This window comes from Neofelis nebulosa, chromosome 8 (genome assembly GCF_028018385.1).
Source record: "Neofelis nebulosa isolate mNeoNeb1 chromosome 8, mNeoNeb1.pri, whole genome shotgun sequence".
Taxonomy (NCBI): Eukaryota; Metazoa; Chordata; class Mammalia; order Carnivora; family Felidae; genus Neofelis; species Neofelis nebulosa.
Genome location: NC_080789.1, coordinates 32,948,824 through 32,968,500, shown reverse-complemented (window position 1 = coordinate 32,968,500; position 19,677 = coordinate 32,948,824). Strand labels below are relative to the sequence as shown.

The 19,677-nt window shown below is 34.3% G+C and overlaps 1 pseudogene; it reads left to right on the top strand.

Moving 5' to 3' along the window:
* The first annotated feature begins 753 nt into the window (after nucleotides 1-753).
* On the top strand, nucleotides 754-818 carry LOC131484114 (U4 spliceosomal RNA; annotated as a pseudogene).
* The last annotated feature ends 18,859 nt before the right edge of the window (nucleotides 819-19,677 follow it).

Sequence of the window (19,677 nt, the reverse complement as noted above, 5' to 3'; positions counted from 1 at the left end):
CTATCACTTTATGTCAGAAAACACAGCCTTGATTTAGAAATAATCTTATATACACTTTGATATTATTACTCAGCTCTTCAATCCGAATTGAACAAGTTAGACTTATTTTTTTGTCCTTCTCCTAACTAGTGCAGGTAAGAAAAGGCAGGTTTTCTGCCCTTTAAAAGGAGCAAATACTTGGAGCCTTCATTCTTTCTTGCTTTCTTTGTTTGCCACTCATTAGCTGCTATTTCTGACCCTCCGGGATCAGAGCAAAAATGAGAAAGAAAGGTAAAGGGACATAGGGAAATTTCTACTTGGTAGCTCCTCTTGTGAAAGAGCTTAGCACATTGTGTGCTTGGCAAAGTTCACTCCTTCTCTCACATATCCACTCTGGGCCTATCAACTAAAACTCCATCGACCTGATGTTGACCATGATGGTCCTTCAGCTGGCAATTCTTTTCCCAAGTGTGGCTTTCCAGCAATCCACTCCACACAATTTCTATGTCTTCTCTGAAGACAATATTTTTGGCTTGGGTAGGACTTAATTCCATCCTGGCTATCTCCCAAATGGACTACATGTGGTCCATAGGAAACATTTATACAATTTTTGGCCTGATAAAATAAGAGAGCACAGGCTAAATGCAACACAGAAGCATCTTGTCCCTTACTCCAGTCATTGGAAAAGCTAGTCAAAATATTTCATTCTCTATTTTCCTTTTTGAAAGTCACAATCTTGGTTAATGAAAACATCTGTATTAGTTTCCTAGTGTTAGCTTTGCGCAGTGGCAGTATCGTAGCCAGTGAGGTTTATCCAAGGCGCGATTATTGCTAATAGTTTCCTAGTGTTAGTGAACACTGCACCACAAATTGGGTGGCTTAGAATGATAGAAATTTATTGTCTCACTACCCTGGAGGATAGAATTCTGAAACTGAGGTGTTGGAAGGGTCATGTTCCCTCTGAAACATTTAGGGACAATCCATCCTTGCCTTTTCCTACCTTCTGGTAGTTTGCCAGCAATCCTTGGCATCCCCAGATTTACAGCTTCAGCACATCAATCTCTGCCTGTGTTATCACATGACAGTCTTCCATCCTGTGGCCATATGTCCCTCTTCTCTTCATATACAGGTAACACTCATAGTGAATTAGAACCCACCTTCATGACCCCATCTTAATGTGACTACATCTGCAAAAGACCCTATTTCAAACAAAGTCACACCCATAAGTACCTGTGGTTAGGATTTCAACATAACTTTTTGGAGACTCAATTCAACCCATAACATCTAACTAAGCTCTTCAAATGGTCTCCTTCCCTCCACATTTACAAACACTCACACCACCTATTTTATCCTTAGTGTGTGGATGTGGTGGTAGGAGAGGGGCTTACAATACAGGAATAATTTCCTTTAAATAATTTCAAGGGGAGCAGACTATGCCACCCCAGAATGTGCCACTTTGGTATGTGCATTATTTCAAGCTGAAGAAAATCAAGGCCCAACAGACTCAAGAAGTGCTTTTACCCTCCCTTTAATTGCCTAAAATAACTTAGAAAGGGGGATTGTCCCAGGAAAACAACTATTATCAGGGATAACTCTTTATATCAGACAGACTTATCTGCAGGGCATGACAACCATTTGTTTGCCAAACATTTGCTCTTCTCATCTTCCTATGAATTTTCTTCCTGCCTTTTGAGACCTAGGTCCCTTAGGTCAGGATGGTATTTAAGTCTCCATTACTTTAGTGCTAAAAAGCTTCATATTTTTATAGGGCTCCTGTATGTACAAAACTTGTTTTTCTCCTATTAATCTGTTATGTCAATTTAGTTATCAGACATGTCAAAGAACCTAGAACGAAAGAAAGAGAAAGTTTTCTTCTCCTACACTTCCCAATAAAATCATCTCTTACTCGTTATTCTTTATTCCTTTCTGGTGTGTGTAAATTTTACTTTTTAAAAGTTGTGAAACTGGTTTCATTGAAAATCATCTTTGAAGTCTGGTCTCACTTTGGTATTTCATACATATATAATATATTGGCTGAGACAAATGAACACATTTGCATATACATTTAGTTGTGACAAATTTACATATCCAAGCAAGCATCACCAAAATCAACATATAAAGAATTCCATCAACTCAAATAATTTATTCCCTCTTGTCCATTTTAAGACTAGTCACCCCACTCCCTACCACCCTGCCTTGCTACTCATCAACCCCTTGGCCAATAAAACCAGTGATTTCATTTCAATTACTATAGATTAGTTTTCCCAGTTCTAAAACTTACATTAATGGAGTCGTCTAGTATGTGTTCATTTTTTATGGATATACATTTTCATCTCTGCTGAATAAATATCTAGCAGAATTACTAGGTTGTATATTTAATATTAAGTGTATATTCGATATTAGAAGAAACTTCCAAATGGTTTCAAAGGTTGTAGTTACTTCATAACCTTATCAACCCTTGATATTGCCCATCTTTTTAATTTTTGCTATTCTAATAGGTTTATAGTTTTATGTCATTATAATTTTATTCTGCATTTACCTATGACTAAAACTATTGAGTTTTTTCGTAAGCATTAGCTAATAATTATCTGTTTTTATCAAGTATCTATTCAAAGCATTTGTCTATTTATAACTTAGTTGTGCTGTTAAGTTGTAAGATTTTAAATAAATGATACAAGTATACATATACTTTAAAAGGTATAAAATTAAATGTGTATGTGTATACTTTCTTTCAACAGTATTTTGTAGTTTCCAGTTTCCAGAACTATATATACATACACACACACACACACACATTTAGGAATATATATATATACGTATATATATATACATATATATATATACCTAAATATATATATATATACGTATATATATATACACACACACATATATAAATGTGTGTATATATATGTGTGTATATATACATATATATATACCTAAATATATGTGTGTATATATATATATATTCCTAAATATATCATGTCATTAAAATCTACATGATATTTTTAAATTCAATTTTCAATTGTTTATATACATAAAAATTCCTTTTGATATGCTGAACTAACATTTTATGACTTGGTAAACTCATATTAGAGTTTATTAAATCTAGCAACAATTTTGTATATTCCTTAGAATTTCTTACATACTTGATCATATCCCCTGTAAATAAATTTACTGCTTTGTTACAAACTGCATGCTCTGTCTCTTTTTTTCTCTCTCTCTCTCTCTTTTCCCATTCTCTCTCCCTCAGTCTGCCATCTTCTTTGATGTCCCTGTCTCCTCCATCCCTTTCTTTTTCCACCTCTCCCTCTCCCTGGTCTATTGTATTGTCTATGACCATGGTGCAAATTTATTAGAAATGGTGTGAAGACATTCATCCTTGACTTGCTCCTGATCATCAGGGGAGAGAATTTCATATTTATCACTGAGTATATGTTAGCTTCATTTTTTAGGCTACATTTTCTCAAGTTGAGGGAGTTCCTTTCTTATCTGAGAATTCTTATGAATATTGATGAATTCTGTCAGATAATTTATCTGTTTTTAGTGAAATTATGACTTTTTTTGGATTTTATCAATATGACAGATTGCATTGATTGTTATCAAAGTTAAAGTAGTCTTGAATTCCAGGGATAAACTCTATTTAATCATGATGTAATACCATTTTTGTACATTGGTAGATTCTAAATGCTAATACTTTTATAAAATCTTCATAGATATTCATACACACACTTACACACACTATCAGGCTGTAGTTTCCTTGTAATGTTATTGTCTTGTTTTGTTCTATGACTTAATAAAGAATATTACATCTCCAACTGTGATTTTAGACTTTTCTACTTTTTCTTTTGGTGTTTTCAGTGTTTACTTCATTTATTTTTAAACTCGTTCTCAAAACACTATTTAGATAAGGCATTTATATGTTTATTTTATAATAATATCACACATATTGCCAACTAGCCTAAACAGTTTTTAGAGTTTAATATTTATCATTAGGAGGTTTTCAGTTAAATATTTGTCAATGAGAAACAAGAATAATGCTTTCATAATATGCTTCCATCAAACATAAAATGTGTTTATTAAAGTTATACAGAATTATGAGATAGAGTTCATCACTACAAGTCTTTAGAGTATTGTCTATAATAAGTAAGCCATTTGGTAGGCAAAAGTCACATATATCCTGGTATGGGAATAATGGGAAAACAGCATGAGGTTGAGCTTAGGTGAAATTGAAATTAATTTTCACAGTTTAGTTGCTGGGTGGTCTCAGATGACATGGCTGTTTAATCTTAGCTAGTACAGGTGTGAAAGTCATAATATGAAAACTGACACATTCAAATAGAAAAAGAGACAATATTATAATTAGACTTCATACTCATGGTAAAGTGTGAAAGAAAAAGCTTTTTTACACAGTGTCTCTGCCTTGTGAAAAAAACTACGTAACTTTTTGGAAAATAAATATGGACATGACATAGCTTTCAGTGTCTGTATTATTTGTAACTAAAGGGTTTTTTAGCTGATGTTATGTGGAAGAATTTTCATTTACCAGTACCCCAGATCAATTTTTAGAGCCATTCCAGTGATGGAAATACGCCTAATTGCCTGGTGCAAGATCCTTTTTTTATTCCATAGAGAATGTTGTTTTTAAATCAGAGCACATCCTGTCCCTTCTTCTATCTAATTAAGACAGAAATATGATTTGGCCTGCTCAGCACAAAATTGGCTGTAGAAATATACCCATTTGTTAATTTTGGTAAGCCTTTACTAACAAGATATTATGTATGTATTTATAATTGATAATATATTGAGCAGTATCATATATATATTGGACCTACAATATGTGGCTGAGCAGCTTACACTGCATAATGAACATTCACAGCGTTATGGCCTAAACAGACATACAACTAACTTGTATTGGTATTTTCTCTATAAACAAAACATTATAAAATTGAAAATGTATTACATTGATTTTTACATTTATTTTATTGAAAATATATTTTATTACATTGATGATTACATTTATTACCTATGCAGAACTATTGAGACTAAAATTCACATTTACTGGTAAGAAAATCCCTACTGAAATAGCTAGCCCTTTTACTGCCATTGAAACTTACCTATCTCTGATTTATTTCTACAATATATGGTAAATTTATTATTTCTCATATGAAATGCCCATATTATATAATTCCCTAAGCCTTACATTAAATTTATTAAATTCAGGACCTATCAATGGTATCTCAAACATAAATACATTTGTTTTGTTAGTAACACTTATCTATGTAAATAAATTGGTAAGCTAAAGACAGCATTCAAGTATACAAAATAACTCTAATTCTTCATTATTGAGGACGTTAAGCTTTGAAAATGAAAAAATGTTTCCAAGGTTGTATATTAGGATTTAATCCATTTATTAAAATTATAGGAATAAGATGTAGTTTTATATTTAACTATTTTATAATCCTTAAAAGGACCTCTCCTTTAGTTAAAACATAAGCAGACCAGCAAATTTAATCTGTGTTTATCTTTGAGTTACACACACGGAGAATTTTTGGTCATAGTACAGTGTTTGCATAGCTTCACTATATAACAGATACATGTAATACTATAATTATAGGATAACATGTATTTTGTGTTATAGTAGTAAATAAAAATGTACTAACCAAAAACTAGGTGTTTTTACACTTAACTAAACTTTCCTTACAACACATAATTTTTAAGTTCAACTTAAAGTACGTCTCCTAAACACACTGAATGCATTACATCCTATTAATTGAATATAAAATGTTATATAAATTAATGAGGTTTATAGGATTTGTGTACATAATGCAAACTTTTATATCAGAAAAAAAATCTCAGTGAATTAACATTAAGAGTCGGTTACTCAACTTTCAATATGTCTCAAAATCCAATATGGTTGCCATTAAGAAATCATACCTTGTCTCTTTATCTTGTGAAGGTGACCTCCTTAACATATGCCCACAAGGTATTAGCAGAGAGTGGGTGACAGAAAACAAAAAGATCTCAATCCAAATTTCATTGTGTTACACATCCCTTTTCCCCACATTCTGTTAAGTGACATTGGTCACATACTGGCTAACTCCATGAAAAGAAAGGGTAGAGACTGGGAAATATAATGTTCCTGTTTGCCCAGGAGAAACACAAAATATGTTTGGAGAAAACATGGTTTTTCTTTTGTCACAAACACCAAACAAAAGGAGCAGGAAAATCAAAACCATATGCATAAGGTGTGACTTACATTTTCCGAGATTTCCAAGGCAGTAATGCTGCTGAAAATACTGGATATGTTTGGCAAGAACAAGGATAATGTAACCGATAAACCACAAGTGCTCTATTCACTAAAACTTTCAGGAAAGCAAAATTAGCTCTGAAAGAGTAGACTGGAGAATTTCCTCTTCTACATTTCAAAATGGTGTTAAATATTCATGAATTATAAAATACTTTTCTTCTGTACTAAATTAGTTTGGTATTTCTTCAATGACCAGATTATCTTTTTATATTGAAAATATAATTTTCTTTTACTATGGATAAAAATCTGGGAAAAAACATATTTCAATGAAAAGCTGAAGTGTTCTAATAAAGTATCACTAAACAATTGTAGTTACAGAATATGAATGTGGACATTACTGTGTTAAGCATTTTCCTATATCTTATTTAATTTACATGAGATATTATTCTAAATGGATTTTTATTATTAAAGAAACAAAAACATTATTTTACACTCAATAGAGCCCCACTTTATGAGCTAATATTGAGTCATGGACCAGAGGAATAAAACAATAATTATTCTTTATTGTAAAGTTATAATCTACTATGTAATTAATTTGCCATAATTCTCCCTGGTGACATATTATGTTCTTGGCTCACAGTAGTTGGGTCTTGCATCATAGTTTGTTAAATAATCACCACAGTATTCAAAAGTATGACAAAACTTGTTGCCATTATTTTATTTACTGCTTTTATAAAATCTCGAAACCAAAAGACATGCTAAAACATACATCTAAAGCTACCATTCGGGTTAATTATACAAAATTATTTATGAGATATTTACCTGGATAATAAATATTTGTGCAGTGACCTAACACTGAAATAGAAGTACCATCCCTATAAATCAAATGAAAGCTAGAACTTAAAAGAGAAAGACTTAATGATTTCTGAAATGGTTTCTCAGCTAGGGAAGCCAGGTGAAAATTAAAAATAAACAGTTGGAAGGCACCTGGGTGGCTCAGTCTGTTGAGCATCTGACTCAATCTTGGCTCAGGTCATCATCTCACTCCGGGTTTGTGAGTTTGAGCCCCTCTGCTGTCAATACGGAGTCTGCTTAGGATTCTGTGTCTCCCTCTCTGCCCTTCCCCTGCTCTCCCACTCAAAATAAATAAACTTAAAAAAAATGGTTGTTACATAACATTTTTTGTAGTCTAATATTTGGTTGCCAAAAACTTTAACTCTTTTGCATATTTTCTGGGTAAGGTTGCACTGCATTTCACTTAAATCAGAATGTGAAAAGCATACACATTTTTTTAAAAAACGTTTCTTTGGAAATTGTCTGTCTACATCTGGTATTCTAAGGTTTATATACAAACCAAAAAAAAGTTTTCTAATCATCTGTAAGAAAAATATCTCAGAAAAAAACCTATCAGGTGCTAATAAAATATAAATAGATACTGAAATGATTATTTGATAGAGTAAGGGATTCTATGAACAGTTCCTAACTTGTGACCATTTTCTGGGTTTCATTTTCTCGATTATCTTGATTGATATGTTCATACTATGACCATAAAAACAAACCAAAAAAAGTAGGTTATCACAAAGATGCCTGAGAATCACACCTGACCTTAATTGCAAGTGCACTTCAAGCATCTGTTACCAAATTTTAAAATTAGTAACTAATTTCAAATTCACCACTCCATTACATATGACTAAAATCAGTACTATTAATACTTTTATCAGAAGTGTTATTGCTATTTTATGAAAAGTCATGTTTTGTTTTAAAAAGAAATAATCAAAGAGCACCTAGGTGGCTCAGTCAGTTAAGCGCCTGACTTAGCTCAAGTCATGATCTCGCAGTCCATGAGTTTGAGCCCCGCATCAGGCTCTGTGCTGACAGCTCAGAGCCTGGAGCCTGCTTTGGATCCTGTGTACCCCCTCTCTCACTCGTGCTCTGTCTTTCTCTATCTCTCAAAAATAAATGCTAAAAAAATTATTTTTAAAGAAAAAATCAAAAGTGATAATTTGAGGTACACAAAAAACCTTGTATGCTTTTTAATGCTCCTACAAATATCCTAAGAGAACAGGTGTTTTTTTTAAATTTAAATCCTATTGATGATTTTTGATGCTTGATGTTGCTGAATAGAGTGATGACTATGATAAAAGTGTATATAAAAGTTTAATTTGTAGTAATAAATTTGTTTGCTAGACCAGATGTTAAGCTACTCAATTTCTTTGAGACTTCAAATGAGCTTTATATATCCAATACTCTTCTCACTCTTCATAACCATGATTGCTCAAAATAATCACAGCACTGATGTATTAGGTGATTGCAGTTTATAGATTAAGTGAAATGAATGACAGCAATTTTAAGTGACTAGGAGGAGAAACTGAAGTAACAGTTATAAACTAATTGCACTATCCATGAAATAGTATAGTAATATTCAAAAGTGGAATTATTAGTTGTAAATGTATCTTTCACATACTAGGGCAACAAAAACCATAATTAAAGATGTATAACTGAGATGATAAGAAATGAGGGAAAAAAAGTGGAGTCATATAAAATACCAAATTAAAATTATAGGAGACAGAAAATAGTGGGATAAAAAGAGCCAAGGATCAGAATACAGTTTAAAAATAGGTTAGAAACCTATTATATCAATAACCATTTAAATGCCAGTGATGTAAGTTCACCAATTAAAAGAGACAAGTCACAGTGGATTTAAAAAAAAGAAGAAGAAAACAGACCTAACTAGATGTTGTTTATAAGAAATCTACCTTCATGAAAGGAAAAAATAGATTAAAAATAAAGGAATAGAAAAAAAAAAAACATATACCATGCTATGACTAGTCAGAGGAAATCTGTAGAAAATATATTCATTTAAGAGAAATCCAACTTCATGGCAAGGAAAATTTTCAGATATAGAAAGGGCTCTACATAATATAAAGGGGTTAAGTATCCAAAAAGACTTAAAGATTCACAATGTGCATGAACCTAAAAGCAGAGAGTAAAAATATGTGAGACCAAAATGTTAGAAGTGCAAGAAAAAATACGTGAAACCACTATTATATTTGGTGATTTCCATACCAATCTCTCAGTAATTCCAGATTCAGCAGGCAGTAAATCACCAAGGATATAGTTTGACTGGACAGTACCATCATCAGCTAAATCTAATTGGCATTTTTTATAAGATTTTAAAAAAATTACTGTTTTATTTATTTTTGAGACAGAGACAGAGCATGAGCAGGGGAGGGGCAGAGAGAGAGGGAGACACAGAATCTGAAGCAGGCTCCAGGCTCTGAGCTGTTAGCACAGAGCCTGACGCAGGGATCGAACTCACGGACTGTGAGATCATGACCTGAGCTGAAGTCGGATGCTTAACCGACTGAGCCACCCAGGCACCTCTAATTGACATTTAAAGAATACTTCTTTTATTTCCCTTGGCTTTGGAGAGATGTCAAGTAAGAAGTTGCTGCAGCTGAGGTCAGACATTGTTGCCTGTTTTCTCCTCTAGGATTTTGATGGTTTCCTGTCTCACATTTAGGTCTTTCATCCATTTTGAACTATTGGAACCCCATCAAGATAAAAAGCGTCTGCACAGCAAAGGAAACAATCAAGAAAACTAAAAGGCAAACAACATGATGGGAGAAGATATTTGCAAATGACATACCAGAAAAGGGTTAGTATCAAAAATCTATAAAGAACTTACCAAACTGAATACCCCCCCAAAATAATCTAGTGAAGAAATGGGCAAAAGACATAAATAGACACTTTTCCAAAGAAGACATCCAGATGGCAAATAGACACATCGAAAGATGCTCAACATCACTCATCATCAGGGAAATACAAAAAAAACACAGTGAGATATCACCTCATACCAGTCAGAGTGGCTAAAATAAGAACTCAGGAAACAAAAGATGTTGGTGAGGATATGGAGAAAAGGGAACACTCTTGCACTGTTGGTGGGAATGCAAACTTGTGTAGCCACTCTAGAAAACAGTGTGGAAATTCCTCCAAAAATTTAAAATAGAATTACCCTATGACCCAGCAATAGCACCACTAGGAATTTATCCAATGGATATAGGAGTGCTGATTTGTGGGACACATATACCCCAATGTTTATAGCAGAACTATCAACAATAGTCAAATTATGGAAAGAGCCCAAATGTCTACCAACTGGTAAATGGATAAAGAAGATGTGATACATATACATAGAATGGAATACTACTCAGTGATGAAAAAGAATGAAATCTTGCCATTTGCAACAATGTGGATAGAACTGGAGGGTATTATGCTAAATTAAATAAATCAGTCATGTATGTGTCATCATATGAAAAAGACAGATATCATATGTTTTCACTCATATGTGGAATTTGAGAAACTTAACAGAAGACCATAGGGGAAGAGAAAGAAAAATAAGTTACAAACAGAGAGAGAGGAAAACCATAAGAGACTCTTAAATATAGAGAATTAACTGAGGGTTGATAAGGGTGGTGGGTTGAGGGGGCAGAGAAAATGGGAGATGGGTATTGAGGATGGCACTTGTTGGGATGAGCACTGGGTGTTGTATGTAAGTGATGAATCATGGGAATCTACTCCCAAAGCAAAGACTAAACTGTATACACTGTATGTTAGCTAACTTGAGAATTATTAAAAACAAAAACACATAAAAATGAATCTAGAAGGGCTGTAATATTGTGGGAGTGTCAGGCACTGAAGACACAAAGATTTGGTCCCTGCCTGCCCTCAGGAGGAGATACCTGGGTCCAACATGTCTAAGGACCATAGGGAAGAACAAGAATGATTAAGAGCTTCAGGGGCATCTGGGTGAGAGGGGGAAAAGGCACTGAACTACAAAACCCACAGTAGAAGCAAACCAGGCTCACAAGTCATTAATGTATATTCGGGGATTCTCCTTTTTAGGGATTTTATAAAACACATCCTGTTTCCCCTACTTTCTTGCTTGTGTCAAGATACTGGGAGAACTGAGTAATTAAAATGTTGCTCTATTCACAATGAAATGAGAAAGAAGAGAAGTGAAAAGTTAGGAAAAAAATAAAAATTAAACTACTTCTTTCAAAAACAGCATAATACACATTCTTCTCAAGCTCACATGGACCATTCACCAATATAAACCAAATTTGGATCAACAACTCTTAATAAACTGAAAAGAATAGAAATCATAAAACTTGTTCTCAGATCATACTGGAATTAAGCTGGAAACCAGTAAGAGAAATACAACTGGAAAACACTGATGTATTTGTAGATTAAATAATACTTCTTCATAACACATGGGTTAAGGAAATTTAAAAATAGTTTGAACTAAATAAAAATGAAAATGAAAATAAATCTTACCAAAATTTGTGGGATGCAAAGAAAACAGTGCTTAGAAGAAAATTTATAAAATTGTATATTAGAAAAGTAATAATATCATTAATCTAAATTTCTATCTTAAAAATTAAAGTATGAAATTAAATTCAAGGTAAACCAGATATAAAGTAATAATAGAGACCAGAAATCAATAAAATTAAAAATGGGTAATCAATACAAGAAAAATCAATAAAACTTAAAGCTGGTTCTTTGTTAATAGAATTACTAACCTCTAATCAGGCTAACCAAGAAAAAAAGACAGAGAGAGAAAAAACACATATTACCAGAGATTGAAGAGGGTCTATCACTACTGAACCCATGGATATAAAAGAATAAAAAAATATTATGGACCACTCTTTGCCCACAATCTTGATAATTTTTATGAAATAAATAATTCCTTGAAAGACACAATTTATAAAAACACACAAGAAGAAACAGTTCAGCTGAATAGGCCTACATCTATTAAAATAATAACCAAAACAGGAAGCACAAGGCTCTAAAGCCTTTACTGGTGAATTCTAATGAAAAAATTTCTATAATCATTTACAGAAAATAGAAGCAGAAGGGACACTTTCTAACTCATACTATGAAGGTAGTGTTATTCTAACACCCTGCCAGCCAAAAGCATTACAAGAAAGGAATATTACAGACCGATGTTTTTCATAAACATAGATACAAAAATCCTTAATGAAATATTAGAAATAATTCCAACAGTGCATAAAAAGTATTATGCACTATAAGCAAATGAGGTTTATCTCAGGTATTCAATATTGTTTAAATCTTTGAAAATTAATTATTGAAATCCATCATATCGACAGGCTGCAGAAAAGGAATCTTGACAAACCCTGTTAAGTGAACAGTTACCTTCCTACCTAGTTACTTCTTCACCATTTACCACCCTCCAGCCCAAATTCCTTTGTCTTATCAATTCTTGACCAATTCATTTTATTTCTTTATTTTTTTTTTTATCTAAAGGGTATAAAAACTTCCTGCTTTGGTCATTTCTTTAGGCCTTCATTGTCTTGTGAAGACAATGTGCATATGCATTATAAAAATTGAAGGGGCGCCTGGGTGGCTCAGTCGGTTAAGCGTCCGACTTCGGCTCAGGTCACGATCTCGCGGTATGTGAGTTCGAGCCCCGCGTCGGGCTCTGTGCTGACTGCTCACAGCCTGGAGCCTGTTTCAGATTCTGTGTCTCCCTCTCTCTCTGACCCTCCCCCGTTCATGCTCTGTCTCTCTCTGTCTCAAAAATAAATAAATGTTAAAAAAAAACATTTTAAAAATTGAACAAACTCTGTACTTTTCTCCTTAAAAAAAACAAGCTCAAGAAAAATCACATGTTCATACCAACAAATGGAGAAAAAGCATGTGACAAAGCCAACACTTATCCAGGATAAAATCTCACAGCAAACAAGAAATGAAGGAAAACTTTCTCAACTAATAAACAACATCTCCAAAACTCTTATAGCTAACATCATATCTAATGGTGAGAAACTGAATGCTTTCACACTGAGCTTGGGAGAAGGCAGGGATATACCATCAACACTTCTATCAACGTTGAACTGGAAGTCCTAGCTAATGCAAAAAAAGAAAAAAGAAAAAAGAAAAAGAAAAGAAAAAGGAAACTCAAGGTTACAGATTGGGAAAGAAGAGGTAAAACTATATTTGTTCACAGACAATATGATTATTTATGTAGGAAATCCCAAAGAACTGGTACTAATAAGCAATGATAGCAAGTTTGCAGAATATGAGGTTAATTGACTTTCCATATAGCAGTTTGAAACTAAAAACATAATGCTGTTTATATTCACATCCAAAAATTCAAATGTTTAGGAATCCATCTCACAAAATATGTACCAGAACAATCTGAAAAAATTATCATTTGACCCAGTTCCAGTTGTTATAACAAAACATATCATAGACTGGGTAGCTTATAAACAACAGAAATATATTTATTATAATTCTAGAAGCTGGAAGTCTGAGATCAAGGTACCAGCATGGTCAGGTGAGGGCTTTCTTCCTGGTAACAGACTTCTCCCTGTATCCTCACATGGTAAAAGCAGTAGCAAGGGAATTCTTCGGAGTTCCTTTTGTAAAAGCAATCCCATTTATAAGAACTCCACCTTGATGGCCTGATCACCTCCCAAAGAGCCTATCTACTAATACTATTACCTTTGGTAGTTAGAATTTCAACATCTGACTTGTGGGATCACCCAAACATTCAGAACACAGCAAATACAAAATTCTGATGAAAGAAATCAAAGAAGGTCTAAATAGAAATATTCCATGTTTATGGGTAGAAAGACTCAATATTGTTAAGACATCAGTTCTTCCTAACATGGTCTACAGATTCAATACAATTCAAATCAAGATATCAGGAAATCATTTTATGGCTACCAACAACCTGATCCTAAAGTTTATACAGAGAGGACAAAAACCCAGAATACCTTACACAATATTGAAGAAGAGCTAAATCAAAGGACTGACACTACCGAACTTTGAAACTTCCTATAACGCTATAATAATGAAGGTACTGTTGTATGGTGAAAGATGGAACATAATAGGGAGACCAGGAACAGATCTAATAAATAGAGCCAAATTATTTTTGATGAAAGAGAAAGAACAACCCAGTGAAAAAGAGTCTAGAAAGAAAAATGAGGGGAGCCTATGTGGCTTAGCTGGTTAAGCATCTAACTCTGATTTCATCTCAAGTCATGATCCCAGACTCATGGGACTGAGCCCCATATCAGACTCTCTGCTAAGGTGAGGAGCCTGCTTATGATTCTCTCTCTCTTCCTCTGCCCCCCTCCCTCATTCATGCACTCTCTCTCTCTCTCAAAAAAAAAAAAAAAAAAAGAATTATGTTTAATAAAAGAAAAGAAAGAAAAATGATAATAGAACTAGACATACACATAAAAAATCTAGACATAGACCTTATGCATTTTACAAAAGTTAATTCAAAATGGATCATAGACTTTAATGTAAAATTTTAAGATTCCAAGAACATAGAAAATCTAGGTGATCTTGATCTTGGAGATGACTTTTTCAATACAACACCAGAAACTCTGTACATGGAAGAAAAAAATAACAAGTAGGACTTTATTAAAAGTAAATACTCCTTCTCTGTAAATACACTGTTAAGATACTTCATAGGCAGGCCACAGACCAGGAGAAAATATTTGCAAAACATATCTGATAAAGTATTTGCATCCAAATATGCAAAGAACACTTAAAGCTCAACAGTAAGAAAGCAAATAATAATGGGCAAAGATAAGAAGACACACCTCACCAAAGAATATATAGAGAGGTCAAATAAGCATATTAAAAGAAATTTAGCATCATATGTCATTAGAATACTGCAAATTAAAACAGTAATTGGATACGACTGAACACTTGTTAGGATGGCTAAAATCCAAAATATATCGATTACTTTCAAGACGTGGAGTAACAGCAAATTTCATGCATAGCTGATAGGAATGCAGAAATGTACAGATGTTTTAGAAGGTAGTATGACAGTTTCTTACAAAGCTAAACAGTCATATCACACTCCATGATATTTACCCAAATGAGTTAAAAAATTGTGTCCAAACAAAAGCCTGCACCAATTGTTTAAAATATGTTTATTGATATTTCCCCAAACTTGGAAGCAACCAAGATATCTCTCAAATGGTGAATGGTCAAACTATGGTACATCAATACGATGGAATAATATTCAATGATAAAATGAAATAAACTATCAAACCATAAAAGACACAAAAGAAACTTTAAATGCATATTGCTAAATGAAAGAAGACAATCTGAAAAGGCTACATTCTGTATGATTCCAATTATGTGACCTTCTGGAAAAGGCAAAACTATAGAGACTATAAAAAGATCGGTGGTTTCCAAGAACTTGAATGGAGGGTACGAAGATGAATAGGTGGAACACAGGGTTTTTAGGGCAGTGAAAATACTCTGTATGACACTGCAACAGAAGATATATGACATTATATATTTTTCAAGACCCAGAGAACTATACAAATTAAATTCTGGGGCACCTGAGTGGTTCAGTCAGTTAAGCATCCGACTTCGGCTCAGGTTGTGATCTCACCATTTTTGGGTTCAAGCCCCGTGTCGGACTCTCTGCATAGAGCCTGGAGCCTGCTTCAGATTCTGTCTCCCTCTCTGTCTGCCCCTCCCCACTCGCACTCTGTCTCTCTCTCTCTCTCTCTCTCTCTCTCTCTCTCTCTTACAAATAAATAAACATTTCAAAAAATAAAAAAAAAATTAAAATCTGAATCCTAATGTGAACTATAGATTTTAGTTAATAATGTATATAATATTTCATCAAAAATATTCAATTTAGTTAATATATCAAAAATATACAATTATAATAATGTATAACACTGAGGGAAGAGGTTAGTGATAAGGTAAATTCTGGGTGGGGGATGGACACATACAAGACCTTTCCATATATTCTGTTCCATTTTTCTGTAAATTTGAAAATCTTCTAAAAAGTAAAGTCTATTAATTTAAAGAAAATAGAGATTTTTGTGGTGTTTTTAAAACAACATAATTTGAACAATTCTGTTTGAAAATAAATTGATACCTATGAGTGGAGTGTTGCCTCAAAGATTATAATTTTGGATTTTAAAATCTAAAATTGTTTAAATTGAATCTAAAATTGTTTAGGTTGAATCCACAGTCTAAAATTGTGGCAAGGGGCCAAGATGGTGGAACAGCATGGAAATTTTTTTGTGTGTCTCTCATCCCTGAAATACAGCCAGATCAACACTAAACCATCCTACACACCTAGGAAACAGATTTGGGGATTAACACAACAATCTGCACAACCTGAACCAGAGAACTCAGCCGGTATGGAGCACGGAGAGGTGAACTGGGGGAGAGAGAAGTCACAGAGGGCAGGGGCTGTTGTTATTTGTGGAGAAAGGACAGAGAGCTGGGAGAGTACACAAGCATCCCCTGGCCCAAAAGCAGCTGGAGAGAAAAGAAAGAGTATGCAAGTGACAGAACAAAAAAGGGAGAAAAGAGAAGGTTTAAATTCCATTAAGACTCTGTAAACAGGGGGAGTGCAGAGTATGAAACTACGCAAACCTATACCTGTTAGTGCTCTAGTGGGAAGAGAAAATCCCCAGGAACAGAAAGCAAGGTCCTCGGGGTCCTCAGGCCACACAGGGAGAGGTGGTTCCCCTGTTGGGAAGACATTTGGTAGAGACTGTGTGGCCACCCCACAGGCAAAGAACTCAGCAGACCCCAGAGAACATCCAGGGGCAGGCTGGCACCCAGCAGCAGTCTCTGGGCATCAGCAACACAACAGTCTGCTGAATGTCCCTGGGGGTGGGCTGGCACCTGGCCATTGCTTAGTGAGACCCCGCCCCAGAAGGTCTGAGCAGGACAAAGCACAGTTACTCAAAAGGGAGAGGCTGGGAAACACAGCCATATCTGAGATAAAACTCAGGAGGAGGGTGCTGCCTAGCAACCTGATGGCTTGTTCACAGACAGTGTAAAAGCGGGGAGTGTACGGAAGCTGGAGACAAAGGAGGGGTGAACAATTGTCGGTCGGGAGAGCACAGAGTTCTGATATTAGAGACTGGGTAGCTGGGTGATGCCATTTTCACCCCTCCTGCGCATGAGCATACACACCTACAGGTGCCACAAAAATTCACCCCCATAATCTAAGCAGCACCATCTAGTGGAGAACAGAGCTGTTACACTAAGCCCCGCCCAACTGGCCCAAACTCATTCTTCAGGAACAACACAAGTCTCTCCGCCTGCTTAGTTTATGGACTATAAAGTGCTTCATAGTTGGACTTGTAGGGGAAACTGATGTAATTTCAATTATACTTCAGACTGTTTACTGGTCCATCTATTCAATTTTTTTCTTTTCTTATTCTTGAATACAGAAAGAGCAAAAATTATTTTTATTTTCCCTTTCCATTAAAATATTTTTCTTTAATTTTGGTACTCATTCTTTTATTTTTATGTAAATTTCTCAAATTCTATTTTTTTTATTTCCATCATCTCATTTTATTATATTTCATTGTATTTTTTCAAATTTTCAAACATTACCTTTTTTTCATCCTTTCCTCATCATTGCCTTTTTTCACAATTCTATCAAGCTCTTTTCCATAACCAGACCAGAACACACCTAGTATCTAGCACCCTTTATTTGATTTTTGTGTGTTGCTTTTAGGTTTTTAATTATAATTTTATTTTACCTTATTAATTCCTTATCTTCCTTCAAAATGACAAAACAAAGCAATTCACCCCAAAAGAAAGAACAGGAAGAAATGACAGCAAGGGACTTAATCAACACAGATACAAGCAAGATGTCTGAACCAGAATTTAGAATCACGATAATAAGAATACTAGCTGCGGTTGAAAATAGATTAGAAACCCTTTCTGTGGAGATAAAAGCTAGTCAGGATGAAAGAAAAAAAATGCTATAACTGAGTTGCAATCTCACATGGATGCCATGGTGGCAAGGATGGATGAGGCAGAGCAGTGAATCAGCAACATAGAAGACAAATTAATGGAGAATAATGAAGCAGAAAAAAGAGGGAGATTAAGGCAAAAGAGCGTGATTTAAGAATTAGAGAAATCAGTGACTCAATAAAAAGGATATCAGAATTATAGGAGTCCCAGAATAGGAAAAGAGAGAAATAGGGGTAGAAGGGTTATGTGAGCAAGTCATAGCAGAAAACTTACCTAACCTGGGGAAAGACACAGACATCAAAATCCAGGAAGCACAGAAGACTCCCATTAGATTCAATAAAAACCGACCCTCAACAAGGCATATCATAGTCAAATTCACAAAATATTCAGGCAAGGAGGGAATCATGAAAGCAGCAAGGAAAAAAAGTCCCTACCCTAAAGGGAAGACAGATCAGGTTTACAGCAGACCTATCCACAGAAACTTGGCAGGCCAGAAAGGAGTGGCAGGATATTTCAATGTGCTGAATTGGAAAAATATGCAGCCAAGAATTCTTATCCAGCAAGGCTGGATTCAAAATATAAGGACAGATAAAAAGTTTCCCAGAAAACCAAAATTAAATGAGTTCATGACCACTAAACCAGCCATACAAGAAATTTTAAGGGGAACTCTCTGAGGTGAGAAAAGATGAAAAAAAAAAAAAAAAAGACGAAAAGCAACAAAGACTAGAAAGGACCAGAGGCCACCACCAGAAAATCCAACTCTACAGACAACATAATTGAAATAAATTAATATCTTTCAGTACTCACTCTAAACATCAATGGACTAAATGCTCCAACCAAAAGACCTAGGGTAACAGAATGGATAAGAAAACAAGATCCATCTATATGCTGTTTACAAATGACCCACTTTAGACTTAAGGACACCTTCAGATTGAAAGTAAGGGGATGGAGACCCATATAGCATGCTAATGGTCACCAAAGGAAATCCAGAGTAGCCACACTTATATCAGACAATCTAGACTTTAAAATAAAGACTGTCACAAGAGATGCAGAAGGGCATTATACCATAATAAAGGGATCTATACACCAAAAAGATCTAACAATTATAAACATTTATGCTCCAAATGTAGAAGAACCCAAATACATAAATCAAATAGTCACAAATATAAAGACACTCATGGATAATAATACCATAAGTAGGGGACTTCAGCACCCTACTCATAACAATGGACAGATCATCTAAACAGAAAATCAACAAGGAAACAATGGCTTTGAATGACACACTGGATGGGATGGACTTAACAGGTATATTCAGAACATTTCATCCTAAAGCAACAGAATATACATTCTCCAGTGCATATGGAATGTTCTCCAGAATAGATCACATACTGGGACAAAAATAAGCCCTCAACAAGTACAAAAGATCAAATTCATACCATGCATAGTTTCATAAAACAATATTATTAAAGTCAAAATCAAACGAAATTTTTTTTAAATGTGGAAAGATAACAAATACTTGGAGACTAAAGACAATCCTACTACAGAATGAATGGACTAACCAAGAAGTTAAAGAGGAAATTAAAAAGTACATAGAAGCCAATGAAAATAAAACCATAGCCCAAAACCTCTGGGACACAACAAAGGTGGTTGTAAGAGGGTGGTATATA